This window comes from Mesoplodon mirus (assembly GCF_964341445.2).
Source record: "Mesoplodon mirus genome assembly, chromosome: 1".
NCBI lineage: Eukaryota > Metazoa > Chordata > Mammalia > Artiodactyla > Ziphiidae > Mesoplodon > Mesoplodon mirus.
The window spans coordinates 225,746,199-225,765,823 of NC_138976.1; the positions used below are offsets into that span (position 1 = coordinate 225,746,199).

General features: G+C 48.7%; 1 protein-coding gene across 1 annotated transcript in view; it reads left to right on the forward strand.

The window, feature by feature from the left end:
* The window catches only part of GATA4 (GATA binding protein 4), a 79,744-nt gene that overhangs the window by 889 nt on the left and 59,230 nt on the right, over positions 1-19,625 (forward strand). The window lies entirely within an intron of this gene.

Consider the following 19,625-nt stretch of genomic DNA (forward strand, 5'->3'; position numbering starts at 1 on the left):
CCACTTTGCGCTTTCAAGAGCTTGGTTGCATATGCTTTTTGCAAACAAATCGAAATTACCTCTGCTACCTATAAACCCACTGTTCGGGCAAATGAGCTTGGCATCTTATTTGTAGCTGAGAAAAGGGCTCAGTCGGAAAGAAAAGGAGATACGGTGGTAAAGACAGAGGGGCAGGTTTGAAAGCACACGGGTAGAGAATGGCCAACCATTGCTTAAAAACGAAGGCTCTGGGGGAGTTTGAAACCACGCAGGTTATCTGAGCTTCGTCCACTTGCCCAAAGGTTGAAAACACACAATGCGGTATTTTAACTCTGTAGCCTTAGGAGGACTAAACAAGCGCTCATCTGGAATTGGGAAGGATTTAGCACAAAGTCTCTTGGTGTCTGAATAGTTACTGCAAATATTAACTCTGCAAAGCAGAGAATGGAAACGTGTTCCTTCTGCTACGTTTCCCTCACGCCGGCTTCCAGCGGGGTGATTCAAAAGCTGTCTCAAAACTCACCCTGATCTGCCTTACTTATCTTTCCCCTGCCCAACTCTGGTTCCCTTAACCCTCCCCATGTCCCCCCAGGGCTGATATTCTCATTCTTCTGTGTGTTCTCCAAAATTAAGGGAATTTGAGAGGTTTTTTTTAGCAGGGCAAAATCAGGGAAGCGCCCTTCTGAATTGAGGGAAAAGCTTACTGTGAAAGGCTACTGGAATCCCATCACAAAATTGATTTGGCTTTTTTATTAATAGTAGCAATGTGCTGGATTTTGTTTGTTTGTTTCTGTTAGTCTTATTTGATTAAATCAGCCTAGCGTAAAAGGATATTTAAAAGTCCCACTTTATGAACCTTTTTTTTTCTACAGAATCATTAGAATTCATGTTTAGCAAACTAGACATTTCCTGTTTCTTCTAAAGCGTTTGTCTCTGAAAGTGACTGCATTTGTGAATTCGATTGGCAGGGAGCGGGGAAATCTTAGTTTTGTGGGCTTGGTACTGAGGAAATGTTAAGTTGCTCTTTATCCCTGTCCTATTCCTCAAACCCAATAAAATATCCATTTCAAATGACTTTCTAATGCCTTGTTATATTTGCCAAGTGATTTATGGGACGGAAAATTCTAGTTCGGCATGTGTAAGTCCAGAGATGGTTTAGGGCTGGGGCAGCACAGAGACTGAAGCAATTCAAGCGATCAATCTCCAGCTGTCTAAACACAGCACCAAGTGGAGATTCGAGACAATTATCCGAATAATTGGGGGGGGGAGGCACTTTCACCTGAACTATCTAGATAAAGGGGCGACACGGGAAAATGTGCGTGGCCCTGAGGGCTCTGCCTCGGCTCTCTCCACGACCACGCGAATTCGGGAGATTTTTCTCTAGGTTCTCCGATTAGAGGTGCGCGTGGGAAAGGAAGGAGAGGTTTCTAGAAAAGCTTAAAAGGGGCTCCCGCCGCGCCACTGGGAAAGGGGGCCTGCGCCGCGGGACGCCCCCGCTGGGTCTGATAAAGTCCCGAAGCCGATCTAAGGTCAATAAACCAGGCGGCGTCAGGCTCCGGCGGAGGGTCGGAAAGGACAGGGGCGGGAGGGGAAGAGAGCAATCTCGAGGCTGTCGGCGGAATGAAAAGGAGCCGAGGACCGAGGAGGTCCCCGTCCGGGCGCCGGCGTGGGGGCGCTCGGGGCCGAGCCTGGGCCGCCGAGCTGGGCGCGCAGCCCCCGGGAGGGAGTAGCGCGGGCGGACTGGGTGGGGTCCCCCGGCGGTGACGGCGACCCTGGAAGTGTCCCGGGTCCTGGGCGAACAGACCTAACTCCGCCGAGAGTGTGAAGAAGGGAACGAAACGTTTGGGGGGAAAAAATTAAGGAACGGAGGAGGGGTGAGATGGAGCCTCCAAAATAATGAGAACACTCAAAACCACTTCTGGGAACCCTCCAAGAGCCAGAGAATTGTCCCAACATAAGAAAAATTAGGAAGAGGATGCCAGTAGTAATCATTAGTCATCCGTTTTCATCCCTTTTGTACGGCGCTTCAAAGTTTACAAATTCCTTTTACATAGAGCTCTTGTTTCTCCCACCGTTCGCATGGCGAGAGAAGAGATTGCAGGAAGATTTTCTGTCCCAAGTTACAGCACATCGCCAGGCTCCCCCGCAACGAGGCTCGAACCGGTGGCTGAATGACTCGTCCTCATCCGAGAAGATCTTCCCAGGAGAGAGCCCGGATGAGAAGTACGCAGCTCTGCGGAAACCTGGTGGATGGAAGCCTGAAAAAGCGCTTCGGGGCTGCTAACCTCCCGGATCGGGCGCCTCCGGCCGAGCCGTCTAGTGCGAAGCCCGAGTGCGGGTAGGGGACGAGGTGGTGGTGGTGGAGGGGGCTCCCCTGGAGGCTCGCAGGGTCCCCGCCGACACCGCGCCCTAGAACCCGCGGGCCTCTGCAAGTGTACACCAGCGCCCTTGAGCTTTTTCCACTCTCCTGCGCTCGGCCCACAAGGCCGCGGAGCCCCATCTTAGTCCTATTCCCGGCGGGGCCGACGCTGGTTTGGTTTGAACGCATTTCAACTGTTGTGGCGCCTTGTAGGCCAGGCCACCTCGGACGGGTGTCGCGCCTGCGGGTCTTCAGGGTCGGGTCTCAGGCCCCGGGATCCCCGCGCAAGCGAATGTCCTGAGAGTAGGGTTGGTGGGCGAGAAAGCCCAGACCGCAGGCTGTGGGGTCCGGACGCGCTCCGAGCCCTGGTGTGACCTCGGGCCTGGGCCTGGCGCTGATCAGAACGCTGCCGGGGTTGCCCTCTGCACGGGAGACCCATTTACGGAGCTCAGAGGCGGCGGGATGCTGGACGCAGGACGCACTGATGGCGGGGGGCGGGTTGGGTGCCGGGCAAGAGAAGGGGGGCTGGCTTTGCCCGCCGCCTGCGGGCCCCTCTCCGTGTGCAGGGCACTAGCAGCCCCTGGACCCGCTCGCCCCGAGGCCTCTGCCTCCAGGGTCGGGTCAGCGAGGCTTGAGAAACCCCGTCCCCCGGTGTCCTTCCGGTCGCGACCGCCCCTGTGAAGTCCCTACACTGGCCAAGAATCACAGATCACAGTAGGAGTTTCATCAAAACGGTTATACTTACTTACTTACACACACACACACTCCATCCCCCAGTTAGGCTGTTCTGCATCTCAACATCCCCGTGGAGACACACCCCCCCCTCCCCAGAGTCGAGGGTCGCAGCGAACCTCCGCAGACTGCAAACCCAAAGGCACTGGATCAGTCATTTCTTCGACCGGGTTAGCGGGGTAGGGGGGTGGGGGCGTGAATGGCAGGCCCCCGGGGCTCGCAGGCTTAGTGGCCACGGACACCGGGTTCAGGGAGTCTCCCTTGGCCTCGGCTCAAAGAGCCTTTCAGGCACGGCCCCGCGCGGGGGCTGGAGGTAGAGATTTTGCGCAGCTTCTGGACTGGGGGCTTATGGGGGGATCAACGGGTTCCCCGGGCCTGGGCACGCTGAGGTTCTGGGGCAGTCTTTTATTCACTTCTCGGCCCGCGCCCCAAACTCGACAATTCCCCAGCAAGCCTCCTCCTGGTCTTGGAAAAACTCCCCGCAGATCCTTCCAATACGTCACGTCGCTAAACCCGGGGACAGTGCCTGCAATGCCCCCCGCAGATGCCCGCACCGGGGGGCTGGGGTCCAGGCGCCTGTGCAGCGTTAGCGAGGGTCAACGTTGGGCGGGGGTTGGAATGGCTGCTGCTTTTGTTTAGATGTTGAGAGATGTCGTTTCTCCGTTATCCACCCCACTGGTCGTTCTTAGGGATTTTCTTTATTCGTTTAGTATTGTCTTCTTAACTTACACACGCTCTGCCTTTAAATTTTCCTCTGCGTCTGGCCTGATATTTTCTCATCCCAACCCAAGACCCTTACCCCCTTATAGTAAATTCGTTTTTACTAATTCGGGTGTCCAATTTGCACGCAGAAGTTACCTGATGATGTCTCATTGGATGAATCAGAAGCCTTCCTGTTGGCGAGGTATTTTAATTTCTGAATGTTAAACTACACAGTAGCGGTTTTGCTTGCCCTTAAAGAATTTCTTCAATCTCCACCTCTAAAGAAGTAGCGCCCTACAAAATTATTTTCCGGCTTCTAAGTGGATGTCTAACAAGACATTTGATTCTCTCAAAATCATGATGCAGTGTTGTTGTTTAATGTTGTGGAAACATTTAATACTGAGCCAGATGATTTGTCCTGCCACACCTTTTATTATGGCTTTCCACTAACTCCAAAGATTTAGCAGGAAATTGATACGGTATAAATAGATAACTTTCAGTTGTTCATCAGCTAAGATTTTGCTTGCTTTTTGTTATATCAGAGTAGTTCTAGCGTAATAATGATAGAACAATTAGTCTCTCCTTGTAGATAAGTCATAATTTTGAGCATCTGTTATTTGTTTTCTATGGAATTTGTTGTTAGAGCCTACGTGAAAATTTTGTTTCCTGTAACAGTGCTGATAGATAGTATATCCTTTTCTTTTTCAGAAAATAACTGGAGACCCAAAAAAAGTAGCTCATGGCGGGGGGCTGTGGGGAGAAGTGTCAAGGTGTTTTTTGTTTGTTTGTTAAGTTTTTGGCCACACCCCACGGCACGTGGGATCTTAGTTCCCTGACCAGGGATCTAACCCATGCCTCTTGCATGGGAAGGCAGTCTTAAGCACTGGACCGCCAGGGAAGTCCCTCAAGGTTTATTTCTTTAAGAAACTTTTAAAAAGAAACTTTCAAGAAACAAGATCATTAACAGATAAAAACTTGACCATGGGAAAATCAGAACGGAGGTCAGAAAGTTAGCTATGCTTCCTCTGCGATGATTCAAGAACAACAAAAATTAGGAGGGGCAGTACCGTACTGGTCGCATGTAATAGTCCCTGTTTGTGCAAAAGCATCTCTCTGGTATTAATGGGGGGGGGAGGGTTGTTCAAAGTGTTCTAGCTTCTGGAAAGTTGACAAGCAGAATCTACGAGTTGTAGAACTACTCCCTAGAATTCAGCAGATAGTAGCTACCGACCACATCGGATACCTGCTTCCTTAAACACTATGGGAGTAGGGGCAGGATTTAGGGTTCAGGGCAAGTCCTGCGAGGAGGCTCTGGGAGGAAACCGCCTGAGGGCCCCAGAATTTGTCAGCTCTCCCGGGCCTCGTACTTTCCCCAGGCTTGGCGCGGGGCTGCCTTCGAAAACTCTCAGCTTGGTGGCCGCTCGGGTTTGCTCCAGCCGCGATAACGGAGGGGCTCGCTATCTAATCTGGACAGCAGCATGAACAATCCATTAGACCTCGGCATTTATCCGGGGCGGGGGAGGAGGGAGGGACGGGGGCTGGCGTGCCCCACCCGGGCCTAGGAGGCGCTGAGCTGGCCCATTGGAGGCGGCGGGGGGGACGGGGGGGGAGGGGCGAGTGGCGGGGGAATTAATGAAGCTGAGTTCGTGTGGACTCACAAGGCGCCCCTACGTGGTATGCTTACGTTGCTGGTAAACTATAATTCTACCCATTGTCAGTGTAAGGACGAATTAGGGTCCCTTTGGGTTTGGAATATCACATTTTCTTTTTACAATGTCTTTTTCAATGTCTTTTTCAAACTCCACGCCAATCAAGGGGCGCTGTAAGATTCCAATTTTCACCAGTGTTCCCTGGGACTTGGGAGACTTAAATCCATCCACCCATTCTTTCGTTCATTCATTCGGCAAACATTTACAAAGCTTTCCTCCGCCAGGCATTGTGCCTTGTACTGACATGTTAAATTATTTGCCCAAGATGAGGACTACGCTGGCGACGTGGGCGGAACCCTAAATCAACTATTCCAGCCCCGTGACTGCTCACTTCTTTCCCCCAAGACATACAAATCAGAGACGTTGGGAGTTAGAAGGGCCTCAGAGGTTATCTGGTCCAGGCTTCAATTCAATGCAGGAATCCCCGCCCCAGAAAGCTGCAACGAGGGCCGCGTGGGCTTGAACGAAGCTCCGTGGACTGGAAAGTCTTTCCCTAGAAGAAGTCGGTCTCCGCTTGCCCACACCTAAGCTCAGGTTGCTAAGCCCCTCGTGCCACTGTGACCCCCCAGGTGTCCCGCTAACCCGGCTGGGCCACCTTCCCTTCAGACTTCCCCTGGGAATGGAGTCTCCAGGTGCAGGATACTAACCCCCAAAGAAATGTTAGGATGCCATTGGCTGTAGTCAAGCTGGCCTGCCTCGCCTGTCCGTAGGGATTCTGTGCTGCCAGCCAGAGTATAGGCAGTAGCCAAAGAATGTCCAGAGCCTGGATTCTTGTCTCAACACAACCACCTACAAGCTGGGTGACCTGGACCCAGTTATTCCACTTCTATTTCTGGCGTATTCGAAATAAGATGTGTGAATGTGCTTCTCAATAGCGGAGGATGTCACCTTATTCAAAGATAAAATTCCTCCTCTATAATCTGAGATTATTCTCATTTGCTGTTTAAAAACTTAAAAGCTACAAAAGGCAACTTCTGGATAATGACCTCATCACAAAAAACGTTCTGGAAACTTTAGTTCTGATGAGATACTAAGGGTGCATTGTCCCTGGGTGAATGTGAGAGTTTAGACTGTAGTGTTAGAATAATGTGATTTGAATCCCATGTCCACTACTTACTGGCTATGTTATTTTGGGCAAATTACTTAACATTTTTGTGCTTTGGTTTCTTGTATTTTGAAATCTTCACAAACCTTAGAGGGCGGACAAGACCTCTCCCAGTCCCTAAAATAATCTCCTCTCCCAGTCCCTAAAATAATCTCCAGAGTGTAATTCATTAGCCGGCCATCAATGTCCCTCATGGGTTTGTTTGGCTTTGTTTGTTTTGTTCTTAACCTGTAACTTCAAAACACTGCAGTAGTTAAATTTGTCTAACAAGAGGTGTAAATTTATCCCAAAATTCATAAATATGTTTTAAAATTATCTCACCCAAAGTTGAGTGTTGCTGGTGGGAATTTTGGATGTAACCCTTCTGGAAGGCAATTTAGCAATATGTATCCAAAACACTACAACTGTTCATATTTTTTTGACCCACTTTTTCTAGTAATAGCAATTTACCCCAAGGAAATAATCAGGGGTTTACAAGATGCTTTACTTACCAAAATTTATGTGGATTTGACAAAGGCACTTGAAACATTCATTTATTTTAAGGAAAAATAGAAAATAACATAAACTCTGAACATAGGAGTTTTCTTACATAAACTGCAAAATCCATAATGTAGCCATTAAACTGTTTTCCTTAAAATACTTAATGACATGGGAATATCTCATAATATATTTTTTAAAATAAAAAGTAGATTATGAAATACTGTGTGAAACTGGCTGGGTGGAGTGGGGAGAAAGAGAGACAGACAGACAGAAAACACTAATGTTCTCCATGGTTCTTTCTGGGTGATGTGGTTAAGGACAGATTGTGTTTTCCTTGTTATACTCACCTGTATTTTCCAAATGAACTACAATGAGCTCCTGTTTCTTTGAAATTAGAAAAAAATATTTTTGAGAGGGGTGGGGATGATTGATCAGATCCAAGACATTTCTTGCTTCTTAAGATTTCATGACTGTTGTGCTTATGACAAACATTCATTTTAGAGAATATAGCTTTAAAGTCCCCAAAACTCAATGGACTCAAACTCCAAAAACAATCCTGGACTCTAGAGACATTTACGTTTGGTAGGAGTGATTTTTCCACAATGGGGTTCTCCCTCCCCCTTTAGAAAATGTTTTCACAGTCATCCAGATTGCCTCAGAATTTCACTTGCAACCTTGAGTGTTGCTGAAATTGAAAACAATAGTCTAAGTTCTTGTAAATTTTTCCTCTTCTCAAAACTCCCTTTGCTGGCAGAAGGATGTGGTGGAATGTAAGGCCAGGTGCTCTAGCCCAGCTGCAAATAAAAGCTGATTATTCAGACCCCAGGAGAAGAAGAGGGGAACTTGGGTAGGGGAAGCAGACCTTTAGTGGTGGCCAAAAAGCTGGAGAGAGTGTTCAGAAGGGAAGACCTTTGTGAAAGCAAGAAAGTTAACCACTGAGAACGAGACTGAGGACCATATAAATTACAAGTATTAGTGAATGTCAGGTGCCATTTTCAAAACTGAAATAGTTTTTATTTGTAGAGGAATAAATAGCAGTTTATAAAGATGAAGGCTGCCTTCCTCCCACTTCATATGTGGAGTGTGCCATGGGGTTGAGGGGAGGGTGGTAACACAAAGAAATAGAAACAAAATCCCACCATAAACTTAGGGAGCCTTCAAAAAATCTTGTACTGAGATTTTTAATTTAATGTAACACATTTGGGCAACAGAAGATAAAAGTAGCATTGAGTTGAAGGTCAATTTCATTGATGTTAATTATCATATAAACATTGAGCAAATTAAAAAATTGTAGTCTGAGTACAGTAGAGGATATCGACTTAAAATACAACTCCTATCCTCTCTCTCTAAGCTCTATACTTTTTTTTAACTCTGAGGTCAGCCTTTGGATAGTTGGTTGGTTGGTTGGTTGGTAATAAAGGAATATGAATAGAATTTTGGTAGAACCACAAAATTTTAGTTTTTTGTAGACTGGAGCGAGTTTCTCTCTGCCCTTCTCCATCTACGAGGCAAGCAGGGCCCAGTCAGGCACCATGTTTATCTTCACGCCACATTTGCCAGCCCCCTGCACCGTACAGGCATGGTGGTAGGTAATGTTTTGAAGAATAATCTCACAGGAGCACATTCTAGACATCTTTGCTGACTGAATTCTCTACAACAAAGGTCCTCAGTAACAACGAATTTCTCTGTACTTGTCTCTGAAGGGAACAAACCCAAAGCCTTGAGCCAACCATATGTACCCTGCATCTGGCCAGGATACATCCTGAAGCAAGGGGTATGAGAAGTTAGGACAACCAGAGCTGGGAAGCGTGCATATTTCCAAAGCCTTCACAGAATGCTTTATTTTCTACTACCTAGGAGTTCCTTGGTCCGTGGGCCAGTAGATATTGGCTGATTTTCTTATCACTGTGCCATTTAGCATTCTCAGAAATGCCTCATCAGGCACGGGGTTTTCTTGAACACACACGGACCCCAGGGAAGTATCCTAAGTGCTCAACCTTTATATAATTTTTAAATAATTTCCAAGTGTAATCAAAATAGAAAGAGATCAAACTATCCTTCCCTTGACCCTACTACGAACTGATTAAACAAACATTACCTTGATCGATGGCCTCGTCTGTAAGATGCAGACAAGGAATAGCATCTATCAGAGTCCTTTCACATACATATCACATTTGATCCTCACATTTGATTGTTCTTTGGGGTAATCAGTGTGGATATTATTAGAGTATTATGCCCGTTTTATAGATGAGGAAACTGAGACTCAGAGATGTTGCCTTGCCAAAGGTCACACGACTAATAAGTAACAGAATAAAACTCAAAATGCCCTACTCTACCTAGTAAGTGCTGCCTTCCCCACCCTCCAGGAATATGCTGAGGATTCCTGAGATCGTCTATATGAACTGATTTGTAATTGCTGTAATAGCTGTTATCAGGATCCCTTAATTCACTCATCTGCAAATGTTGAAATCAAGGAATGACAGAGCTGCAAGGCTCTTAAAGCTGATTTAACACACACACACACCTTTCATTTTACAGGTGAGGCCCGGGGAGGTTAAGTGACTTGCCAAAGGTCACCCCACGAGTTAGTGGGATATGACCAATGTCATTTTTAAAAATTAGGTAAAACAATTGTATACCAAGCCCATTTTTATGGCTTATTTTAAGCAGGTTAATAAGTATACCAGGCACAGCTTTAAACCCAACTGAGTAAATGCTGACCCTAGTTTATAGATTCAGCGGATAAGTAGCAATAAGGAATTATTCATCTCTCATTTATCATCCAGCCTCTCCAAGGTGCGAGTTATAAAGTGAAGCAAATAGCAGTCTGAGAGCCTCCACACATGTGAGATCAAAACAGTGAAAATAAAGTGGTTTGCAAAGCCATACATTTACAGTGTGGCTGGGACCCCAGGTCTCCTGAAATGTGAGAGAGAGAGAGAGAGAGAAAGGAAGGAAGGAAGAAAGAAAATAAAAAGAAAGAAAGAAAGAGAAAGGAAAAAAAAGAAAGAAGAAAGAAATTTGTGTATTTCACAAATAGGCACTTTTATTATACAGAACTCCATATTTGGCCTCCAGAGGCATTCAATCATTAATTCATTCTTTTGGGTGTGTATTGAGCACCTACTGTATGCAGGGCACAGTGGGAGGTATGGAGAATGATTAAATACTACTCCAGCCATCAAGGACCATTTAAGCTAAATGAAGTCACAAAATAAAGTGTGCGTGCACGCACACACACACACACACTTGAACCTCGGAGTCAGCGGGTATAAAGGGATGTGTGGGTGGGAATAGGAGGAAAGGGAGACTGCCTGACGGCTGGGGTAGCCACAACAAGGAGCACACGGAGAGGGTGTCCTTGCCACGACCTTGTCCCCCAACAACATTTCTTTATCATGAGAATAGGGCTGGGAACCGTCACAGGCAGAAAAAAAAAAAAAGACAGTGAATTGACTGCCCCAGTTAAGAACCCAATCCAAAAACCTCCACTCAGCTACATGTTAAATACAAACAAACTGGTGAAGAGATGGAGGGGATCTGCTAGGGTGGGAACAGCAGTTCGAATATTTGTAACATATGTTGAAAATGAATAAAATTAACAGTTGATTTGCGTATTTGGGAGGTGAGCGCTCATGAATTCTCATGTTGTTATTCAGAAGGTTTATTTTATTATTTAAAAAAAATCAATATCTGCTCCCCAGTGGTGCACCTGAGGCCCAAAGGTCATTGTCAAGAACAGGGCAGTCACAAATCCAAAGTGACTTTGATCTCAGCTGCCCAGACAAAAGACGCCGTGAGGCTCCTCTTTTAGCCCCACCTTCATAAAATGGAAGCATTTTCCAAGATATTAACTCAAAACCCTTTAATTTGTAGATGGGGAAACCAAAGCTTAGAGAGTCCAAGTGATGAAGGGTGACCATTAAATGTATGTGAAATTATGAGTGAATTGTGTACTATGAATAATTACGCAGGACATCGGACATAAACTGGGACGTAGGATCACCCCATGAAACAATGAGGGTCATGACAAGGACCAAGTCCAGAACCCTGTCCATTATGCCTCCCCCCTCAACCCCATCCACGGCTTTGCTGCCTTATTTTTTTATTTTGAAGGCTGGAATATTTATGAGGATAGTTGAAAGCTATTGTCCAGAAATGTCTTATGTACCAAATGCCCCTTTTGGCTTGGTTTGTCCTCCGTCTAGGAGGGGCATGAAATGACTAGTTTTAAATGTCTATGACTCACTGAGACCCTTTACTGCAGCCTGTTTCCCCCACCCACCCCCATCGGGGCTGAGCCCTGATCACCGATTCCACCTTCCTGCAAAGATGGAGGTGGCAGCGCTCACCACGTACTCGGGCTACCCCAGAGCTCATGCCTTATCGCTAATCCTCTCACCCTAGTGGTTGCACCAGGGTGAGGAAAGCTTGGCCTTGGGATTCCGATTTATAGAGGGGAGCTATCAGTTCCTAAGGCAGCATATTGAAATGGAAAAATGGGGTATGACCAGGTCTCAAGGCACCTACTACTGGCTCTGCCATTAAATGGCTGTGTGACTCTGGATAAACCTGTAGCCCCTTCTGGGTCCTAATCACCTCATCTATTAAATGAGTGGCTTGGACCAGAATCCCAAGCCTCCTTGCAACTCCAGCTCTCCATATCAGTGTCAGTGTCAAAAAGAGGCCAAAGGTACCTGGGCCCATAGTTACCCCCACAACAGGGGCACTCGGGCTGAGGTGCTGGTGAGGCATCACGTGGCACCTTCTGCACATGAGCTTCTCTGTGTTTGCACAGTGGAAGGGACCATGGCACATGTGTTTCTGCCACATCCCTGGTACTACATCTTCAGTCATAAAGGACAGAGATTTACACTGTGTAAGGACGAGCTGGAAAGTCCAATTTTCTGAACTCAATTCAACAAACTTTTAGAAACATCTACTACATGTTAGAAACCATGGAAAATACAAAGCTATCAAATAAGATTTCTGCCCTTGAGAAGACTGAAATTTGGAAGAGAGGGTTATGGAGACAGGCGGACACGTGGAGCGATTAAAGTGAAATACAATGTGTTAAAGCCTGTGGAAAAGATGGGGGGAGGGGAAGGGATTGATTCCGGGAATTGAAGTCTTTTTTAAAAATATGTTTTAATTGAAAGGAGGACATGTGAGAAGAAAGCCCTTGCTTTTTCCCTTTTCTATCCCTCATAGTACCAATGCTTTGCTCATAGTGGCAGTATTTGGGTTCTGGAATCAAACTACTTGCCTGTAAATCTTGGCTCTGCCACATATTAAGCTCAGCAAGTTACTTAATAGCACTGTGCCTCAGTTTCTTCATCTGTAAAATGGGGGAATAGAGTGATTGTGTAGATAAATGAAATAGTCAATCCATGCAATGTACTTGGCACTGTGCCTGCATATAGTAAGTGCCCAGTGGTAGCTGTTACTCAGTAAACGTTTGCCTAGTGAATGGACTGAAGTTTTATCTGCAGTCCAAGCCTTTTATCATAGACATGCAGATGGGCCTCACATTTTGTGTTTCTCCCCGAACATACTCATTATCTATGGCTAAGACTGAGTTCAGACTTAGAGGTCTGGTGTTCCACCCTTCCACTGTGTGGGACCAGCAGTGAGCCCCTTGTTATAGAACCTTTTGAGGAACAGAATGGCACGGCTTGGAGATATCCACCTGAGGAGATTTAATGTCACAAAATGTTGGTGTAGGAAAGCACCCAGCCTCTGCCACTTACAGACAGGAAACTAAAGCGTAGAGAGACATTAAGCAATTTGCCTGTGGTCCTGCCACTCACCTGGTGGCGGATTCAGGATTAGAACCCAAGACTTCCGACTCCAGATCTATGAGCTTCCACCAGTCACCTGCTCCCTAGATCCTGACCCTCTGGCCTGAGCTGCTTTCTGCAGGGAGTCTCTTGGGCCACACCTACCTGGGATCCCTCCCTTGGCTCTCCGTCCTGTGCCCCAGAGGAAAGACTACCTGTTTCCCAGTTCTTAGGTCACATCTAAGAAGGAGGGCCCTTTACCTGTCAGAGCTAGCCCTTGACTCACATTGGGTGGGCAGGGGTGGGGAGAATGGAGAAAGGAAAAATCTGAGCCCTTTACACTTCATGTTAAGTTGTCTCCAGGGCTGACTTCTTTAATTCTCACTAAGCGAAAGTGCTTTGCAGGTACTATGTTCACGATCCCCACATGAGTGTCACCCACAGAGAAGGTGGCCCTGGGGGCTTTCGTTAGAAAGGCAGAGGGGTAAGGCCACCTGACCTAGTTCTGCAGTCCGTCTGGCGCTCAGATAGCTGCTCTTCTAAAACGGGGCAAAGACAAGATGGAGGAGCGTGGAACCGGGAGAAAGTGAGCGGGAGGTTGAGCATGAACTAAGCTGGATCCTATCTTTTCAAGCCGAGCAAGTGAAGTGTTTTTCGCTATTATAAAAGCGAAGGTGAAACCTCAGAAATGTACAAAAATGGAGGGGGGGGGAATTCCACGCTGGAACCTTACCATCTTTACATGTAGGTGCATTGACTTTTATTCATCTATCTACCTGTCTTGTTTTCTATCACGATATAAAAATTCGAACGAACCCAAATGGAATGTTCGCCCGGGTCCTGATTTTGCTCCCCTCACGCGGGCGTGAGTGATGCCCGGGAAACTGACTCTTCCCCTGCTAAGCTGTGCTGCTCGAGACACTCCTGGCGGCGGCGGAGTCGCGGGGCGCGGCCCCTCGGCTGGAGCAGGCGCTCCTCTCCCGGGCGCGCGGGCGGAGGGCGGGCGCCGAGCTCGGACGCCGGCAGGGTCTGCGGCCGCCGGGTAAGAGCGGAGGTCCGGGCGCAGGCCGAGCGAGCGTGGGGGCTCCGCCGGGGAGGCTGCGGCCCGGGGCAAGCGGGGGCGGGAAGCCGGGCGGCGGCGAGGAGGGAGTGGGGCCGCGCACCGGGCGCCGGGCCGGAGAGGCCCTTCCGCGCCCGCCGCCCCCTCCGCGGAGCCGGGTCGGGGCGCGCCGGGGGGCGGGGGCGGCCGGCCGGGGGCTGACCCCGAGCGCCGCCGAGTCTGCGTCCGCCCGCCGCCCGGCGCTCGCCGCCCGCCGCCTCGGGTTACGCGGCGGCCGTCGGCGCGCACCTCATCAATAAGGCCTGACAGGCCGCCGGCTCCGCTGCCATCCATCACCCGGCCCGCGCGGCCAGAGGCGCAGGGCGCCCCTCGCGGGGGACGGGCGCGGGCCACGGGAGCCGGCGGCCCCTCGGGTGAGCTGGTCCTGGGAGAGGCCAGCGGTCACCAGGGAGCCGGGCGGACTCCACGTAAGCCCGAAAACAGCCCCGCGCGACTCGGAGGCAGCGTTTTCTATACATCAACAAAGATTTGACTTTATTCCACCTCTTAATCCCAGTGTCTTTTAAGAACGTGTTCATTTGTTTTTAAAGAGCCGCAAGGGAGCTCAGAAATGATCTGTCACAATCCGCACATTTCACAGATGAGGAAACTGAGGCAGAGTGGGGGACTGGGCATGCCTGAGGTCACGCAACCTGGTGGCGATGCAAACGAGAGGCCAGGTCTCCTGACCCCCCCACCCCGATTGCCAGCCCACGCGCCGGCCACATGGGCACTGGGTAGGACCCACGACGCATATGCGTGTTTGGCATCGGATGTGTGAAATGGACGAAGTCGTGCGTGTTGTAGGTTCTCGGTGTGCCTAACAGTCAAGCCAGGTCGCCGCCTGCGTGTGTGTACACGCGTGTGCGCGCGCACGCTGAGGTCTAGAAAGGGAACAGTAAATGAGGCAAAAGTATGGGGGGGACACCTACATATAAAAATAATATAGTTCCTTGAGTTCATTTACTTCCTCTTCCCGTGTAGTCTTCCCTCCCCCCACCCCAAGGAATTAACATGGTTTCTCTTCTAACTTATCTGTTGCAGCACTTTCTCCTGTTGCCTGTTTGCAGGGCTCTTTTTCTCACTGGTCTGAACCAGTTTGGAGGTAGCGACGTATGTTCATCCCTACATCTCCAAAGTTTGCATGGTGCCTGGCACACAGCAAGCATTCAATACGTGTTTGCTACGGTGAATTGCAATACCTGTAAGGGAATCCAAATGATTAAGGTTCAGAGGACATCGAGGCTGAAGGAACTGTCAGATCATGGTGTTTAGTCTCATTTCGTGAGAGGGAGACTGGCCCTTGATTTACCTCTGGCCCCCAGAGTTCCCTCTTTTTTTTTTCCCAGAATGCTACCTGCCACAAGCTCTCCTAGCTGTGGCTTCCTGCATGCTTTTTACTCCTTCCCTTCCCTTGCCACCTTTTGGTTCTTCCAGGGCTTCATTAGCAAGCTTTGGGAGGATGGGGAGGAGAGTAAGAGGGCAATAGACAAAGCCAATCTGTTTGCTTTATTTCTAACAGGAAACAGTATTTTGTGGGATTTTATTCTGTTTTCGTTGATGGTGGTGTTCTGTGTTGGTTAGTGCTGTTGGTTTTTTCATTTAAGTGAACAGGATGAGATGAAAGCCAAAAACCAATGGGTGTCTGTTAACATTAACATTCATTTTTCCTCCGTGACCACAGAGGTTTGACGAGAGTTAAAAACGATGATATTATCGACAACTCTTGGAAGGGGCAGAAATGAACACACACACACACACACACACACACCCCACTTTTATTGAGCAGAAAAGGTAGCAGAGCCATCCTATGGCCCTGGTAGTCAGTGGCTTTGGGCTCGCTTGCGATGTCTACTAGACCATGACTTCTGTAAATACAGATACAAAGTGTAGTTTTATCTGGCATAAAACACACTTTTTTTCCGGTTACCATCTATCTGCATGGTAGCCCTTCCGCGTGCAGGTCACGAACTGCAGCTGAGTGTAATGAAAATTGATGTAAGAATCAGAGCCAAAACAACTTATCCTGCAGAACTGTTGCAGGGCTGAATATGATCATGTGCAGGAAAGGCCACGTTTCACCAAATGGACTAAAGGAAGTATAGTTGTACTCTCAGGGGCAAGCTCATTCTCTCAAGGCCAGGCCTTGGCTTATTCTTGCCTCATGGGACCAGCTGGACAAAACCCAGTCTCCTTTGCCTCATGGGACCAGCTGGACAAAACCCAGTCTCCTCTGACTGACTAGCTTCTGGCCAGCTGGGTCTCCCCGCTCTCCATCTGCTGCCAGCCAGTTGCCTGGGGGAGCAACAGTGTGGTTGAAAGTGACTTAGCAATTTCTGAGCTTCTGCTACCTGGTTCCAGGACTCTCAGGATGAGAGAACAGTCACCCTCCCTGGGAAGTCACGCTTCCTGCAACAGGCAGGACCAACCTTGGACACTGGATCCTTTTAGAAGAGACGCAAAGCTTTCTTTTACGTAGAAATCACTTTTCTGAAGTATTTTGGGGGGGAGTGAATCATGTACCAGGGATGTGAAGTCTCACTAAAGACTGGAGATGGGAGTGTGTGTGTGGAGAGAGAGAGAGAGAGAATAGGGGCTGAAGAACGTTCTCCCGTCCCAGAAATACTCTTAACCCCCGGCTTTTTTAAAAGTCTGATTTATTGGGGTGAAATTTACATAGAGTAAATTCACCCTTTTTAGGGTACCGTTCTATGCGTTTTGCCAAACACACAAATGGTATAACCAGCACCACAATCAAGATATAGACTAGTTCCATATTTTTTCACTTGGCATCTCCGGCAAGGCTCCTGATTGGCAGCAGCAGAGGCTTCTTCACAAGGTAAGGAAGTGCCTTGGGCAATAGGAGAAAAACCGTGAAAACAGTGGCACTGCACCCAGGTAGACGTGTTGGAGTGAAGCAGCGGAGAGTTCTTGCTGAGAGTGAGGGTATCTCTGGGGTCCTGACACTAGGAGCTTGCTGTGCAATCTTGGGCAAAACATTTACTCTCTCTGAACCTCAGTTTTTTCACCTGTATGTTGGAGATAGTTATGGTTGGTGTTTAGAATTCTCTCTGCCCCTTGAAAATCTATGATATAATTGTACTGGGTGTAGATCACAGCAAGATGGATTTGATAACCAAATGTGACACACTCCTTATGATGGAAACTGCCCAAATCATTTGAACTATCGGTTTATAAAGATGGCTTTGTCAAAGAGCCTGAGAAGGAGAATCAAACTGAAAAAGACAAGTAATTACAATGTATTGCATTTCAAAAGTGTTATATATGTGGAATAATAATACAACACATAACCTTTGGGAACTGGCTTTTTTCACTAAGCATAATGCCCTGGAGATTCATCCAAGACGTTTTATATCGCTGAATGGTATTCCATGGCATGGATGTGCCACAGTTTGTTTGTCTATTCATTTGGTGGAGGGTATTTGGGTTTTCAGTTTGGGATTTTACAAATAAAGCTGCTATGAACATTTGCAAAAAAAAAAAAAGATATAGGCTAGCTCCAACACCCCCCCAAAATGTCCTCCTCCCCCTCTGCAGTCACCTCTCCCCCAAACCCCTGCCCCTGGCAACCTCTGTTTTCTATCCCTATGGTTTCGCCTTTGGGAAAATGTCATACAAATGGGTTCACTTAGTCTTTTGAGTCCAACCTCTTTCATGCAGCCCTAGTGAACTTGACATTCACTCCTGTCGCTGGGTGTATTTGTAGTTCATTCTTTTTTGTTCCTGAGTAGTATTCCCTTGCATGGCCTTCCATCCATTTCCCAGTTGAGGATCATTTGTGTGGCTTCCAGTTTGGGGCTATTAGGAGTAAAAACTGTAAGTGTGAAGATACCAGCAATCCTCTTTTATAGATTAAAACACAACTTACATTTAGCTTTTCTTATCCTGAGGCAAATCACAAATAATTCATATGCTGAGCAGCCATGTTCAGAGAGTTTGGGATGGGAATGTCACAGTCTCTGACAATCATATGTAGAGGTTGGGGGGGCGGGGAGGAAGAGGCGGGGAGAGAGAATGAGAAGCCAGGGCTTTTGGAGTGGAATAAAGACCAATTTCTCACCTAGTGATTGTGAAATTGATCACTCTTGACAGATAAGGCTGTGTCTTATTCTATCTGCTCCGAGCCCTCCAACCCACCCCTACCCCATCCCCAAGCAGAGTGTGGGCTATGGGAACGGGACATCTCCAGAGACTTCCTGGGCTGGGGGCGCAAGGATCCTTCCCCTCACAGGGGAAAGGTTCCAGCCCCAGTGAGAGGTGGTATGAGATGGAAGGGGGAGGACGGGCGGGCGCAGCGAGCTGAGGCTCCTGGGGTCAGCTCAGCCCCTCCGAGGGTGGAACCCTGCCAGCTCTTCCCATCCAGGTGCTGATTATTCCATTTCACTCAGACTCTAGCCTCTCGGTTTTTCTCCCTTTAGTCCCTTGCTCTTTGGCAATTTGCTGTGGATTAGCACCTCTGCTAAAGAGGGCCTGGGGCTGTGGAAGAAAGCAGACTTTAAAGGCAGGACACCCTTGTCTTTCAGTCAAACACGCAGATACAGGAGCCTGTACGGGAAAGTTGAAACTAGCGAAGAGAAATGGAATGTCAAGGATGTTGCCGTCGTTTTCTTCACTCAGGTCAAAATACAGCAAATAGCCTTTTGACAGAAATAGGTAGGTCAAGCTGTTGGAAGCTCCATGCCTCCCATTTTCTTCTGCTGTTGCAAGAAACCAATCATTTCCAAATAAGTAATAAATACCTCCATGCGCCCAGGGGTGTGTGAGAGAAGGCAGCCCACTCTCTTTGGGCACCTGCTGCCACTGAGCGGTGGTGGCCTCTAAGCGACCTTACTGTCCATTACAGGGAAGCCCAGGCCTGTGGAGAGAGGGTCCTACCCCACGTGCAGGACCGCAGGGCCTAGAGCCCTCAGCCCCGCAGCCGCGGCTTTGGGAGATGCCCCGGGCGGGCTCTGCTTCCAGAGCTGGGGGGGTGGAGGCGAGGGAGGAGATGCTGTTTTCGCACTTGGGCTTCGCGCTTCCTTGACACTTTCCTGTCTCTCGCTCCGCCGCCAGGTCGCGGCGCCTGCCTGGGCGTCTTCCCCAACTCCGGGTCACCTCGGGCTCGGTGGCCCGGGGAAGGGTGCCGGGGGCGGCCTGTGCGGAAACCGGCCCAAGCTGGCGCTAGGAACACCGCGTCTCCGGTGGCTCCACAAGTCCCGACATGAGCGCCGGGGTCTTGGACTGGCAGCGCTCCAGCCGCTGGGTCCCCGTCAACACCGCAGCCCTCCCGGGAGCGGGGCGCGATTCGGGATTGACCTCGCCCCGTCTGGTCCCCTCGCCTCCATCCGGCCCAGGCCTTTCCTTCCCAGTTCTCTCGCTGGCCTCCCCTCTCCCTGGGGGTCTCGATCTCTATTTCTGTCGCCTGGTCTCTTGACTCCTATCTCTTCTTCTTTCTCTGGGTCTGTGTTTCCCTCTCCGCCGCCCCCCGCCCCGTTTCCCTGGTCTCTGTTCCTCTCTGCTCTCTGCCTGTCCTTTCCCTGCTGTGTTTTTTCCATAACACTTCACACCACCTAAAAGTCTATACTGACTTATTCATTCTCCATCTTCCTCTTATAGAATGTAAGCTCCCCAGGCAGAATTTTTCTGTTTTATTTTATGCTGAATCCCAGCGCCTCAGACA